Source organism: Strix uralensis, chromosome Z, assembly GCF_047716275.1.
Source record: "Strix uralensis isolate ZFMK-TIS-50842 chromosome Z, bStrUra1, whole genome shotgun sequence".
In the NCBI taxonomy this organism is placed as follows: domain Eukaryota; kingdom Metazoa; phylum Chordata; class Aves; order Strigiformes; family Strigidae; genus Strix; species Strix uralensis.
The window spans coordinates 36,306,700-36,320,987 of NC_134012.1; the positions used below are offsets into that span (position 1 = coordinate 36,306,700).

The following is a 14,288-nucleotide window of genomic DNA, read 5'->3' on the forward strand; positions in this document are numbered from 1 at the left end:
GGTTGAGATAAAATGGATCATGATCTGTAAGCATGCTGTACCTGGGCTCCAGATTAGGATGCTAGCTGGATGGATACATGCTCTGTGTTCTCTTTCCCTCGTTGTCTGCTCTGTGTACTGTCATACAACTCTGTATATGGTTTTAAGATCCACAGCTCACCTGCCTGAAAGTGCAGCAACAAAATTTAAAGCTGCAATTCTACCTACCCAGAGGAAGCATCTTCCCCTTAAAGCTTCGTGAAAATTGCATTGGAGAAATGAGAAAAGTATGAAAGTTTGAATGAATATGGAATTTCATGGTTTACACTCTCCTTTTAAAATACAAAAACGTTATTTATTTATGGTAACAGAGTGTCATAGGTCAGGTGCTGGCAACTGATAGTGTTCCAGATGAGAAAGCTGGTGCTGTGCACCTCCCTAGGCAAGAAATCTGAGAACCCCCGGAACTGTTAGTGTTCTTGTATTAGTTTTGCCCCTCTCTGAGAGATTCTTACCACTACCCAGCTGAGTGAGCCACTTATATTGAAGAAACACTCAGGCAGCTACCAGATTTTTTGGCACTTTGGGAAATAGAGCACAGATGTCCTCTTTCTCTGTGGCAGTATGTAGGGCAGGGCTCCCACTACTGCTGTGTGGAGAACTCATAAGGATTGTGGATATGAATCCAGATCCCTTTGCACAGGAGTAAAAAACTTGTGAGCATTTTGTTGCCCACGGGCCCACTAAAGGAACTGGGTCACAGTACTGTTGTTACCAGAAGTAGAAATACCATGTGGGAATAGATAACATCTGGGAATAGATTCTCAGTTCCATTTCTGTACTGAAAAAAGCAGAGATTGGCACACCTTCTAGCTAATATAGCCACCTTTTTAAATGCCAGTTTCTTCTCTGTTTCTCATACTGGTGACCTGGTGGAGACAGTGTTAAAAAAGCACACAGTGTTCTGACTGGCCCCAGCTTTCTGGCAGCTTTTGAGCTTTCGCCAGCTTCTCTTTGCCACTTTAAACTGCAAAGGTGTTGGGGTTGTGACCAGCTTTCTCGCTGAACTTAAACTTTGCAGAGAAGTGTGTTTGGTAAACGTGTGAAACTTCAGTAATAAGTTTAAATGCGTGAAATGGATTATCTTGGTTATCATGGATGCGCTGCGGTGACTCAGCTATCAGCATACTTCTGTCACTGGAATGCATAATACTGATTTAAATTTTTGTCTGCCCTAGGTTACTACTACCTCATCTGTCATGGTGGGTGCCTCTATGCAGGGACTTTCAATACAGAGATACCATGTAGGGCACTACAACACCAGCACTTCTTTAGTAGTTCTTCCTGCTTTCACTGTTTTATTTCACTTACCAGTGGACAGCCTCCAATGTAATGCAGTGGCACTGCAGCAGAGGCTCTGCAGTAACTCCTGTCGGTGTAGAAGCCTGCGTCATACTGTCGTATTGTGTGCTAGTGGTGATTGTGAATGACTCTCCCTGTGGTGCTGAAGTTGCAGGAATTCCGCAGTGTGGTCCTTGCTAGTAGTCAGAAAGCGAAATGCTAGATCAGATTGGTAGAAGAAACGATTGATCCAAACACCCTCTTTCCTCCCCTTTGACAGTTTCAGCTGAAAATGAGAAAAAAAAAAGGGAAATCAGGGATTGATTCTAAATGAAGGGAGTAAGAACACAGGACAGGTTCACAATGCATATTTCTTACACAGCAACATTGCTGGAGGTTGGGATCCTGATCTCTTTTTATACTTCTTGGGGAAAAATAGTTCCACTGAGCTATTTTGCTTTTGCTCCAGAGTATCGCTGGCGTTACTGGAGATCCCAACCCACAAAGAATTTCCTTCGTGACTTGACAAGCTTTAGCAAAGTCTTAGCATTGCCAGTTCCTGTGTCTTATATATGTCACATCAATAGCCAATTTCCCTGGCTTTTGACCTACCTTCAGACTGTTAGCGGAGCTCTTAACAGGGCTATGAGCTCTACTGCTAACAGCTGTGAGGACTAGTGAGGCCAAGCTAGTGTATATATATAAGGAGTACTTAGAAGATGCTTTGTGATGATACAGAGAAATGATTACTTGTTTTATGACTTATTTACTTATTTACTTATAGAAAACTGCTTAGCAACTTATTTACTTACTTATAGCAAGTTACAGTATTACTTATAGTATTTTTTAATATTGCTAATAATCCTGCTTGCCCAGACTGTTTTGTGGAATTTTACCAAGGACTACTGTGTCCATCAAAACAAAGCAGTTCACTGTGAAAATCTACCAAGAACTGCAGTGTTCAGCAAAATATCATGTTTTTGTCCTTGAGGAACAGATGTGCTCTAACTAGTTGGGTCTTGGTAATGAGTAAAGATAGCCATATACGGATGGTAGAAGTTTCATTGGTTCCCTTAAATAAGATAGGATGAGTAAACTGGCTGAAAAACATTTTTGTTGTTCAAGAATTTGGCCAAGAGAATCTGCGCATGCTCTGAGGGAAAAGCAAGGTGAGAAAGACTATGAGCTTTCCTCCCAAAGACCCCCGAAGATGCCCCCCAGGAGGCAATGTGGAGGTGCAAAGAGAACATAAACTGCTGACACCAGCCTCTAGAACTAACCCAGCCTCACTCATGCATATGTATGTTTGTGTTATGTAATCCAGTGACTATGTATATCCACACTCTTTAAGTTTTTGGTAAAATGTGCTGTTGGTGTGCAAGCTTTGTGGAGAAATCCCCTTGCACCCTGGCCGGAGTAAAACATACCTGCTGTATAACTCTATTTCGAGTTGTAGAGTCTTTTTCCACAAATCAGTGAGAGATGAAGGCAAGCCTTTTATAGTCCAGTCATAGCCCTCTCTTCTATTCTCGAGTTTCCAAAATTCAGTTCACTTCCTGATGTTTTAATAGTGCACTTTATTACTGACATTCTGCATCCAACAGCAGAGTCAAGGGAACTTTTAATGGAGAATAAACCTACCCAGCCTGTGGCTGGTGTGTTGCTGTGGTGGAACAGGCCAGTGAACAAAGACTTTTAGCAGGAAGAAAGTGATTTCAGTGCTATCAGAGGAGGGAATATATTAGTTCCTGATTAAACATAAATATATAAAAATATATTTCCTGATTATATATATCAAATCTATAAAAATAAATTTCCTGATTACATATATTAAATATGTTTAGTCATATTATATATGACTAAATATATAGATATGCTCCTGATGGCAAGCAGTAGCAGGTGCAAATTAATGCTCACAACTTTCCCATGTGGTAGGCAAGTGTATTTCTTCATTTTGCCAGGGAGAAAGCGAAACATCAATGGCATAATCAAAGTCTTAGTGCAAACAGGAGATTAACAGTGAAGTTCCCTGGAGATTCTTGGATCTCTCATTTTTTCCCTTTTCCCTTTCACAGTGTCTTACAGATTCTGTGGTAGCAGTGAAGTCACTGTGTTCCTCAGTTTTGCAAGGTAAGGATCTTCAGCTCATGAGCTCCAGCTGGCATTGTGGACTGCCCTTGTAGCTGTCCCAGCTGAAGAAGAGAAGTTTACTAATGAAATGTAAATGGACATTACTATATCTTAAATGTACATTAAGTTTGGATCCTACTTTTGTTTTGCTATTGTAGTGGCTTGTTTTACATTCTCATGCCATGCTTTATTGACAGTCACTATTTTGTGCAAGGTGTTTACAAATTAAAAGAAAAATAGAGTAAAAGTCAAAGAATTTTAAATGCAAGGGAGAGGGTGATAAGCTTTCCTGTCTTGTTTAATGAAAGTGTGGCTTTTGCTCAGTTTCTCTAACAAAAGAGTGCAATGTAAGTGTGAGCCTAATCAGAATACTTCTGGCTTCTGGTGAGATTGATGACATCTGTTGAGTTTGTTGAAGCTTTCCAAGACTAATGATATTGGATCATTTGGCTTGTAAATCAGGACTTCCCTCATCTAGATGGCTGTTCCAGAAAAGCTGGAGCAAGATTGCTCTACCTCAGTTGAAATCAGATGGTAATTTCCTTTCCAGGACAGGATAAGGTGCTGTGAACCAACACTGATATTTTCTACAGCCTCTTAATGTTTCTGAAGATAAGCTATCTCCAGACTAATCTGGAAAAGGTCCTTTTCTTTTATGTTCTAATGTCAGCTGGAGAAGAAGTAGTCTAAAATACAGCTAATTTACATATGCTTTTGAGATTGGTTTTTCTTTCAGTCCCTATTCTAATTTAGCTGAGATCAGCAGAAAATCTCCTCTCTTGCTTACTGTTGTTGCTGAGTGTGATTTGCCATGAGGAAGTATGCTTCATTATCTGCAGAGAACCAGGGCCATGACCATAAATTTGAATTGTAGATTTCACATGTTTCCTGTGGTAACAAATTCTGATACCATAAATGTCAGACTGTGCAGGATCAAGCAGACAGAAAAATTAGCCTGCAAATGGCAGTTTTGTCTTACTGTAGCATGAGAAGTGACAAAGAGCATAAAAAAAATTTTCTTCCTTGGAGACTGTGCTTTTTATAAACGTCCTTTTTCAAATGTTTTCTCCTTCTGCAAAGCCTACAGTGTTGGCAAACCTTCACCATGTGTACACAGACTTCTTCCCACTAAAATGACAGACTTCTTCCCATTAAAATTTGTATTTTTCGCTACTTTCTTTTGCAAATGTCTTTCCTGTGTTTGCAAAGCTAACAAAGCATCACAGCATTTTAGAGCCTGTTTGAAAATCTTTAGCAAATCTGAAGACACTTCTGTCACTGTGCTTCCAGAACACGAACCCTTACAGTGACAGTCAAAAGTCAAAAGGACAAAAACTGCATGGAAGAACTATAGTAACCAGTGGAACAGAAATTAACAATCAGGAATGAGAAATCAACAGGGTGACTTGCATTTAACAAGTATGAACTACAAAGAACATTCTTTTTCTCCATCATGAATTTGTAAGCTCCATTCATTACTGTTTCCTGTAGCTTTCATATTAATAAAATCTTTGTTCCTACCACCCTGTCCCCTGTGTGGCAATTTGATAGGACTGTAGTGTCAACACCCGTACTTTTAGGGATAGAGAAGTTACGCCATGGAAACTGAACTATGTGGTAGATAAGAAACACTGTGGAAGGATGATCTCCAAAATATCCGAACGGGAAAACCAGTCTCTGATTGAGGTAATGGTAAAAGGCATTAAGTAGATTGGAATTTGCTGTGTGCTTTGAGTAAAAATGTTGCTGTGCTCCATATTTGGAGCTATGAATGCATGCCATAAAGAGACTATTACTTTTTCAGTCTTACTGTGGTGTGACTGCTTTGCAAACAGGGCAATTTGCATCATAGGCAAAGGCAGTGTATTGTGGTGGTGATCTATTCAAAGCTGGTTTTCTACTCCTGTATGGAAGGAAAGCTGCCTTCTATACATGCTGCCAAACCAGTGTGTCATGAAATTAATAGAGCTGCAGACTCAAGGGACTACTATTGTAATTTAATGCAGATCTTGCTGCATTTTCAAGTTTGGGTAGTGGCATATCATAGTGTGCAAGGCTTTCTGGTAGCAGTTGTTTGAACTGTGAATTGTTCAGAAGGCACTCTAGTATGGTGCAGTATCATACTACTGAAGAACATAATTCTCGAGGAATAGCTATCTAACACACATTTGGTTTCTATTAATATCTTGTGAGTAGCGAGAGATGACAGCATCAGATTCATATCGTCATTAGAGGACTGCTGTATGGGGTATTGTACAAGTGATCATCAGTGAATTCTATAAAAGGCAACTGGAATTTTCAGCATATTCATAGTGACTACATAAGCACTTTTTTGTCCTTTGTGACATGCTGCATCATGACACAGCAATACAAAAATAAGGTATAATTGCACAACTATATGAAAAATTGAACAAATGGCTGCATAACTAAGACCTAGTAAGTTTTGTTCTTTCACATGAGATCCATCTACAAAACCACACTCCTGTCACTATGGCTTATATTCCAGATCCTGTCAGCATTTGCTGAAAACCTGCCTTTTTGATAGTATCTGCCAGGAAAAAAACAGGTTTATTTTCTCCCCTAACTGTAGGATTCATGCCACTTTTGTGGTCCCTACTGAAACCATTCTGACCAGCAAATGTTAATATTCTTCTTGAGTAGAAATGGGATCTTTATAAAATTAGAATTTGCTCTAAGGCACATAGCACTTGTTTTAAGTCATATAAAATATGGAGATCAGAACTGTAAAACATGACATTGTTAGGTGTAGAAAAGGACCATGCATTTTTGATGCACAAAAGTGTTTTCATGACATTTTTCTCCCACCCAGAAAATGTTTGTATGTTGAATCTGTTATTTTTCATGAAAACATATTGATATTTTAATGGTAATTTTATTGTAAAGGCTTTTTGAGGCAAGATGGAATAGGTAATCAACAGTAGAAGGAGAAGGCATGATCACAAAATAACTAAATAATGTTGGCTGTGGTAACAGATTAGGTCCTGTTTCTTCCATATGACTGGACTAGAAGGAGATGTAGTATTACTGTTTTTAAAAACCACTTAAAGGGCCCAATTTTCACTCTGTTTTAAAGCAAGAACCAAAATGTCAAAACCTAGACTCAAGTGACATGGCAAAGGAGACTTTTGTTTTCTGGCTAGCTGTAGATGTGTCATGGTTTGAGCCCAGAGGGCGACTGTGCACCACGCAGCCTTCACTCACCCCTTCCCTTCACAGTCACAGAATCACAGAATCATCTAGGTTGGAAAGGACCATGAAGATCATCTAGTCCAACCATTAACCTAGCACTGACAGATCCCAACTACTCCATATGCCCAAGCGCCATGTCAACCCGCCTCTTGAACACCTCCAGGGATGGGGACTCCACCACTGCCCTGGGCAGTCCATTCCAACACCTAACAACCCATTCTGTAAAGAAATGCTTCCTAATATCTAGTCTAAACCTTCCCTGGCACAACTTGAGGCCATTACCCCTTGTTCTATCTCTTGTTACTTGGTTCAAGAGACTCATCCCCATCTCTCTGCAACCTCCTTTCAGGTAGCTGTAGAGGGCAATGAGGTCTCCCCTCAGCCTCCTCTTCTCCAGACTAAACAACCCCAGTTCCCTCAGCCGCTCCTCATACGACATGTGCTCCAGACCCTTCACCAGCTTCGTTGCCCTTCTCTGGACACGCTCGAGTAATTCAATGTCCTTTTTGTAGTGAGGGGCCCAAAACTGAACACAGGAATCGAGGTGCGGCCTCACCAGTGCCGAGTACAGGGGCAAGATCACTTCCTTGTCCCTGCTGGCCACACTATTTCTGACACAAGCCAGAATGCCATTGGCCTTCTTGGCCACCTGGGCACACTGCTGGCTCATGTTCAGCCGGCTGTCAGTCAACACCCCCAGGTCCCTCTCTGACTGGCAGCTCTCCAGCCACTCCTCCCCAAGCCTGTAGCGCTGCTGCGGGTTGTTGTGGCCCAAGTGCAGCACCCGGCATTTGGCCTTATTGAAACTCCTCCAGTTGGCCTTAGCCCATCACTCCAGCCTGTCCAGATCTCTCTGCAGAGCCTCCCTACCCTCGAGCAGATCAACACTCCCACCCAACTTGGTGTCATCTGCAAACTTACTGAGGGTGCACTCGATCCCCTGGTCTAGATCATCAATAAAGATGTTAAACAGGAGTGGCCCCAAAACCGAGCCCTGGGGGACACCACTCGTGGTTGGCCGCCAACTGGATTTAACTCCATTCACCACAACTCTTTGGGCCCGGCCATCCAGACAGTTTTTTACCCAGCAAAGCGTGTGCCCATCCAAGCCATGAGCAGACAGTTTCACCAGGAGAATGCTGTGGGAAACAGTGTCAAAAGCCTCACTGAAGTCAAGGTAGACAACATCCACAGCCTTTCCCTCATCCAATAAGCAGGTCGCCCTGTCGGAGAAGGAGATCAGGTTTGTCAAGCAGGACCTGCCTTTCATAAACCCATGCTGACTGGGCCTGATCATCTGGTTGTCCCACACATGTTGTATGATGGTTCTCAAGATGAGCTGCTCCATCACTTCCCGGGCACCAACGTCAAGCTGACAGGCTTGTAGTTTCCCGGATCATCCTTCTGACCCTTCTTATAGATGGGCGTCACATTGGCCACTTTCCAATCTGTTGGGACCTACCCGGTCAGCCAGGACTGCTGGTAAATGCTGGAAAGCGTCTTGGCGAGCACCCCAGCCAGCTCCTTCAGCACCCTCAGGTGTATCCCATCCAGTCCCATAGACTTGTGTATGTCTATGTGATGCAGTAGGTCACTGACTATCTCCTCCTGGATTGCAGGGGGGTTGTTCTCCCAGTCTCTGTCTTCTGGCTGAGGTGGCTGGATTCCCTCAGTACAACTAGTCTTGTTATTAAAGACTGAGGCAAAGAAGGCATTAAGCACCTCAGCCTTCTCCTCATCACTTGTTACCATGTTTCCTCCTGCATCTAGCAGGGGATGGAGGCTCTCCCTGCTCTTTCTTTTGCTGTTGACATAGAAACATTTCTTGTTATCCTTGACTGTTGAAGGATAATTTCTAGCTGGGCTTTAGACCTCCTGATTTCCGCCCTGCATAGCCTCACAGCGTCTTTGTAATCACTGTGAGTGGCTAGCCCCTTCTTCCAAAGGCCGTAAACTCTCCTTTTCTCCCTGAGTTGCAGCCAAAGCTCCCTGTTCAGCCAGGGTGGTCTTCTCTGTTGCTGGCTTCTCTTACAGCACCTGGGGACACCCTGCTCCTGTGCCATTAAGACTTCCTTCTTAAAGAGTGTCCAGACTTCCTGGACCCCTATACCCTTCAGGACCGTCTCTCAAGGGATCCTGTCAAGCAGGTCCTTAAACAACTCAAAGTCAGCCCTTTTGAAGTCCAGGATGTCAGTTCTGCTTAGCCCTCTCCTGGTTTCTCTAAGAATAGAGAACTCTATTATTTCATGATCGCTGTGCCCTAGTCGGCCTCTGTTACAGAGGCTCCCAAATAAGCAACCAACAACCAGTATAAAAAAATAAAAAATTTATTATTAATAACACAGCCAACCAGCTCTCCGGCAATTACAGGTTCGAATGTCTGCGAGAGGAAAACAGAACAACTTTTTAGGGTTTAACAACAACCCAAAACGCTTTACAAAGCCTCACTCCCTAAGGTTTAACGGCAACCCCAAACGCAGAACAAAACCTCACTACCTAGGGTTTAACAACAACCCAAAACGCTTTATGCATCACCTGACAAATGAGGGCTCTCTACCTTGAGGACCTGCTCAGGGCATAGTCCCGACGCAAGGCACCTCGAGGAGTTTACTTGGGCAGTGTCCTGACCCAACGGGAGAGTCCTCGACTGCAGTGTGCTGCTCCAGGGGACCAGCTCAAAATGGCTCCCCCTGGGGACTCCATTTATACCCAGGCCTAATCTGACCTGTAGTCAATAGCGGCTCCCATTGGTCAAAGGTCCCAACTACCGCGAGACCTTGAAAACAAAGACAGCCAGAAGCTGCCACACTTCAGCAGCCAAGAAGCTCTGCTTTCACTGGACGGATGCACCTGCCACAGCCTCCAACTGCCATATCATCCACCAGCCCTTCTCTGTTCACAAAGAGGAGATCCAGCAGGGCACCTTCTCTGGTTGGTTCACTCACCGGCTGTGTCAGGATGCTATCTGCCACACATTCCAGGAATCTCCGGGACTGGTCCCGCTCTGCTGTGTTGTATTTCCAGCAGATGTCTGGGAAGTTAAAGTCTCCCACAAGAACAAGGGCAAGCAATCGTGAGATTTCTCCTAAGCGCCTATAGAATATTTCGTCCACCTCTATCCTGGTTGGGTGGCCTATAGTACACTCCTACTACAACATCTGCCCTGTTGGCCTTCCCCCTGATTCTAACGCACAGACACTACACCCTGTCTTCACTGCACTTGTATTCAAAGCAATCATAACAGTCCCTAACATACAGCGCCACCCCACCACCTCTCCTTCCTTGTCTGTCCCTCCTAAAGAGCTTGTAGACATCAATTGGCATGCTCCAATTATGGGAGACATCCCACCATGTTTCTCTAATAGCCATGACATCATAATTTTCCTGCTGCATCATGGCTTCAAGCTCCTCCTGTTTGTTACCCATGCTGTGTGCATTGGTATAGATGCACTTCAGATGGGCTGATGTTTTGCCCCCTTCCCCCTTCAAGTCTAGTTTAAAACTCTCTCAATGAGTCCAGCTAACTCCTGCCCCAAGATCCTCTTCCCCTTCTGGGACAGGTGCATCCCATCCAATGCCAAAAGGTCTGGTGCCCTGTATTAGTATACATGATTGAAAACTCCGAAGCCCTGATGGTAACACCAGTCTTGGAGCCACAAGTTCGTCTGTTGAGTTGTCCTGTATTCTTCGTCATCCATCCCCGTAACTGAAGGGATGGAGGAGAACACAATTTGTGCCCCCGGCCCCTTAATCAGTTTCCCCAAGGACCTGAATTCTTTCTTCATTGCTTTAGGACTTCTCCTGGTAATGTCGTCACTACCTACCTGAAAAACCAGTAGAGGGTAGTAGTCCTTGGGTCTCACTAGAGTGGGGAGTTTTGCCGTGAGGTCCTTGATGCAGGCCCCAGGGAGGCAGCAGACTTCCCTATGAGGCAGGTCTGGTCTGTATATTGGGCCTTCGACACCCTTCAGAACGGAGTCACCCACTACAATGACTCTTCTGGGGTTCTTTTTAGAACTGGTTTCATTTTCATATATACTCTTTTCCTAACTACCCTCTGTAGTCATTACCCACTTGTAAAATGTTTTGAAACCTGTAACTCCTTGCCCAGTGGAGATAAAACAGGCTTTGGGCAGTCTGGTAAACTCCCTGAGTACATCCCTGATAACAGGGACCTAAAAACAAGTGCCTGAGAAGATGCCAGTGTCAAGATAAGCGACCGGAATCCACTTTAAACCAACCCCCTTGAAACAAACGGGAGCTGAAGGACGAATGACATAACTCCATGACCATATGGACATGGGAAACCTAAAGTTGAACTAGCGGACAGTGTGAGGAAGACTATGTGGACACCCAGGAGGGGAGGAAGACCGTAATTCTATTTTTACTACGCATGCTCAGACTATTGAAATGAATTCTGAGAACCCATTAGCATAAGACTGCCTTTTCCAGGAAATGGATTAATATGTATGCTTTTTGTGTATATTAGTCAGAGCGTTTTGTTAGTTGGTGTGGCACTCGTGGTAGAGCAATCCCCAGTGCTGCCCAGTGCTATTAATAAAGAATACCTGCTTAACAGTCATATTGAATTCTGACTGTTTAGTGAACCTCTTTGTTTCAAAGGTACTTCTTGGAGGGCCTATGATGTAACTACCCTGAAAGAAGAGTGACCCAGCTCCAGAAGGTCTGAAGACTTCACAGCTTGTCTCTCTCCTTTGACTCACCTCTGTTGACTGTAACAGTACTTGAACTAGAGCTTTACAAATGAATTTTCTGCTTGGCACATAGTTTTGTTAGTCACCTTAAATGAGTGACTCATAATGGTGATTGTGAGGCTAATAATGACAAAGTGACCAAAAATGGAAAGCATGTTTAGAAGAGAGGGATGACCTGCATTTTTGACATAGCAGTGACCACTCCAGCAGACTACAGAGCTGCACTATGAAGTGTCATACATTCCTCAGCTAGATTAATGATGAATATGAAGGAAAGGACTAATTGCTATGGTTTGTAGATGTGAGATGGGATCTTTAGGGCATCTGTGGGGATGATAAGCCATGTCTTTGCAAATCCTCAGCAACTATGAAAATATCTGAAAGTGATGAAAAGTAAAGTTACAGTTAAAAGGCCTGGATTATTAATTACCTTTGGGTACTTTGTATCCTTAGAGTCAAACTTCAGTTATTCAAAATCTGTTTTGAACATTTAAGTACTAGCATATTTGCATACTGTTTTTTTCAGGGACCTGAAATCTTTGTGGTAGAAAGCTCCTATGCAGATTTTGCCATATCATCTGTAGTAGGAGGTCCATTTGCAGAAGATTCAGTCATGGATTGGTTAAGAAAGCTTCTGGTCTTTTATGCTTCTTTGGTTACTATCTTCACAGAAGCTGCAAATGAATAGCATCTTCTAGGACATCGAATCTATCCCTCATCCACTGCAGAATTATTCCTAACAGCACTGATTTTCTGTGGCACTTCGCTAATCTCAGTAAGGAACAAGTTCAGTAATACAGACCACACAAACTCACCTGCATTCAGATTAATGACAAGAGAGTGTCTGCATGGATTTGCACATCTCTTCTGTATAGGAATGAAGGGTGCCCTGGTTTTGGCTGAGATATAGTGAATTTTTCTTCTTGGTAGCTAGAATAGTGCTGTGTTTTGGATTCAGTATGGGGTTTTGTATGAGAAGAATGCTGATAAGACGCTGATGTTTTCAGTTGTTGCTAGGAAATCAAGGACTTTCCAGCTCCCCATGTCCTGCTTGTGCACAGGTGTACAAGAAGCTGGGAGGGAGCATGGCCCGAGCACCGGACCCAAATTAGACAATGAAATATTTCATATCATGTAATGTCATGCTCAGTGTATAAAGGAGGGGCAGCCAGGAAGGAGTGAGGGTTCTTTCTCTCTTCCAGGATTATGATTGCACGATCTTGGTATTTCAGGATCACTAGCCAGTAATGAATGGGCTATCAGTCAGCGGGTGGTGAGCAGTCACATTGTGCATTATCTGTTCGTACTTTCTAGTATTGTTATTGTTTGGTTTTATTACAATTTTTAAACTGTCTTTATCTCAACCTACAAGTTTCCCTTTATTCCTCCAATTCTTTCCCGCGTCCCCTGGGCGGGGGAGGATGAGCGAGTGACTGCGTGGTGTTTGGCTGCTGGACGGGTTTAAATCATGACGAGGGATAAATAAAGTTCTTTGGTTTTTTTACGATGTTTCATAGTATTGATGTCTCATTAATGCAGCATTTTGGGTACTAATTTGTGAGGAGCTGACAAAAAACAAACAGATCTGATAGCCATTTTCTATTGCACAGATAATTATAGCCTGCATTAGTAAGTGCTTGGCCATGCTGCACTTGCAGCTTTGTTGGAGTGAACTGGAGTGAATTTGAAATTAATCAAATGTCTGTATTTTATTAATGGCATGTGAGTTATTGGCTATGGGTCTTCTTCCTCTTGATACTAAAAGAAAGCTGTAAGAGAATTAACACAGTGGTTGAAACCAAGAGGAAAAAAAAGTACAATTTTTCTTTCATTTCTCCTTGTTTATTGCAGGAGTCACTTCACTGATATCAGTAGTTATGCTTAGTTGAAACAGTCTAAAGGTGATTCAGATGATTCAGAGGCACCTAGGAAGGTTTGTAGAGTTAAACGGTGTGCAGTACAAAGAGCTAAAAATGGATAGAAAACAAAGTCATATGTATCATGAATTTCTTATGACAAATACCAGCCCAGTGAAAGATTAGTACCTTCACTGGATCATAGGCAATTGACTTAGTTGTGGAATTACACCACTAAAACAATTTGTGACTGACTGTACAATTGCCAAAATCCATTTTGAATGATGCTCCATAGCAGTTACCATTCAAATCCATTACTATCACTTTTACTGACAGTAAAGGGAAACTCTGTTCAATGTGTTCCACTGAATCAGGCAAATGAAACAGTAGCACAAAATAATTTTCCAATTAGTTTTCAAACTGAGTATTTTATAAAAAACCCGAGTATTTGCTAAAGACATGACACCAATGTTCTCTTTCATTTTTTCTAATAGACCTGTCAACTGCATATTTTATATGTAACTCATGTGAGCCTCAAGCTCTTGCATGGTGTGAATGTAGGGGTTTTTGTATCAGTCTATCACTTTTATTTATAAAATTGATTTTCAGTGGTGAAGGTCTGGTTGTGGCTTGAGTCAGTACCTTTATGAGAGTTCTCAGGAGTGGGTGCCTGTTGCCTTCTGGGTGGCTAGAGTCAGGCCTTGGGACTTTCTTGCTCTGTTCTTAGTTGTGATTATTACCCTTGGTGTGGCATTGATGCGCAATGGGCAAAGCAGCTGGGGCCATTTTTCAGCTCTGATGAGAAATTTTTTAGCACCTTGATTCCTTCCCCAGTTCATTCTATCAAGTCACCTCCTTTTTCATCAGCACACAGAACCATGGATATTTCTGTCGCTGAATACACATATGTCATTGTTGATAGATTGCTTGATAAGTTCCAAGATACAGACATTCATTCAACGGAGAAATAGAGGTGTGATCTTGCAAAGACATAATAATATGTACTTCTGACACCAGCAGAAGGTTGGGTCTCTGAGACTTAAGCAGTAATATATTA

General features: G+C 42.7%; 1 protein-coding gene across 2 annotated transcripts in view; it reads left to right on the forward strand.

The window, feature by feature from the left end:
• The window catches only part of SH3GL2 (SH3 domain containing GRB2 like 2, endophilin A1), a 116,980-nt gene that overhangs the window by 82,724 nt on the left and 19,968 nt on the right, over positions 1–14,288 (forward strand). Inside the window, exon 2 of one of the 2 annotated variants that reach the window (XM_074856184.1) lies at positions 3,396–3,450. The exons of the other annotated variant lie outside the window; for it this stretch is intronic. The gene's annotated coding sequence lies outside the window, so the exon portion shown is untranslated. The remainder of the gene's footprint in view (positions 1–3,395; positions 3,451–14,288) is intronic. 2 annotated transcript variants of the gene reach the window in all.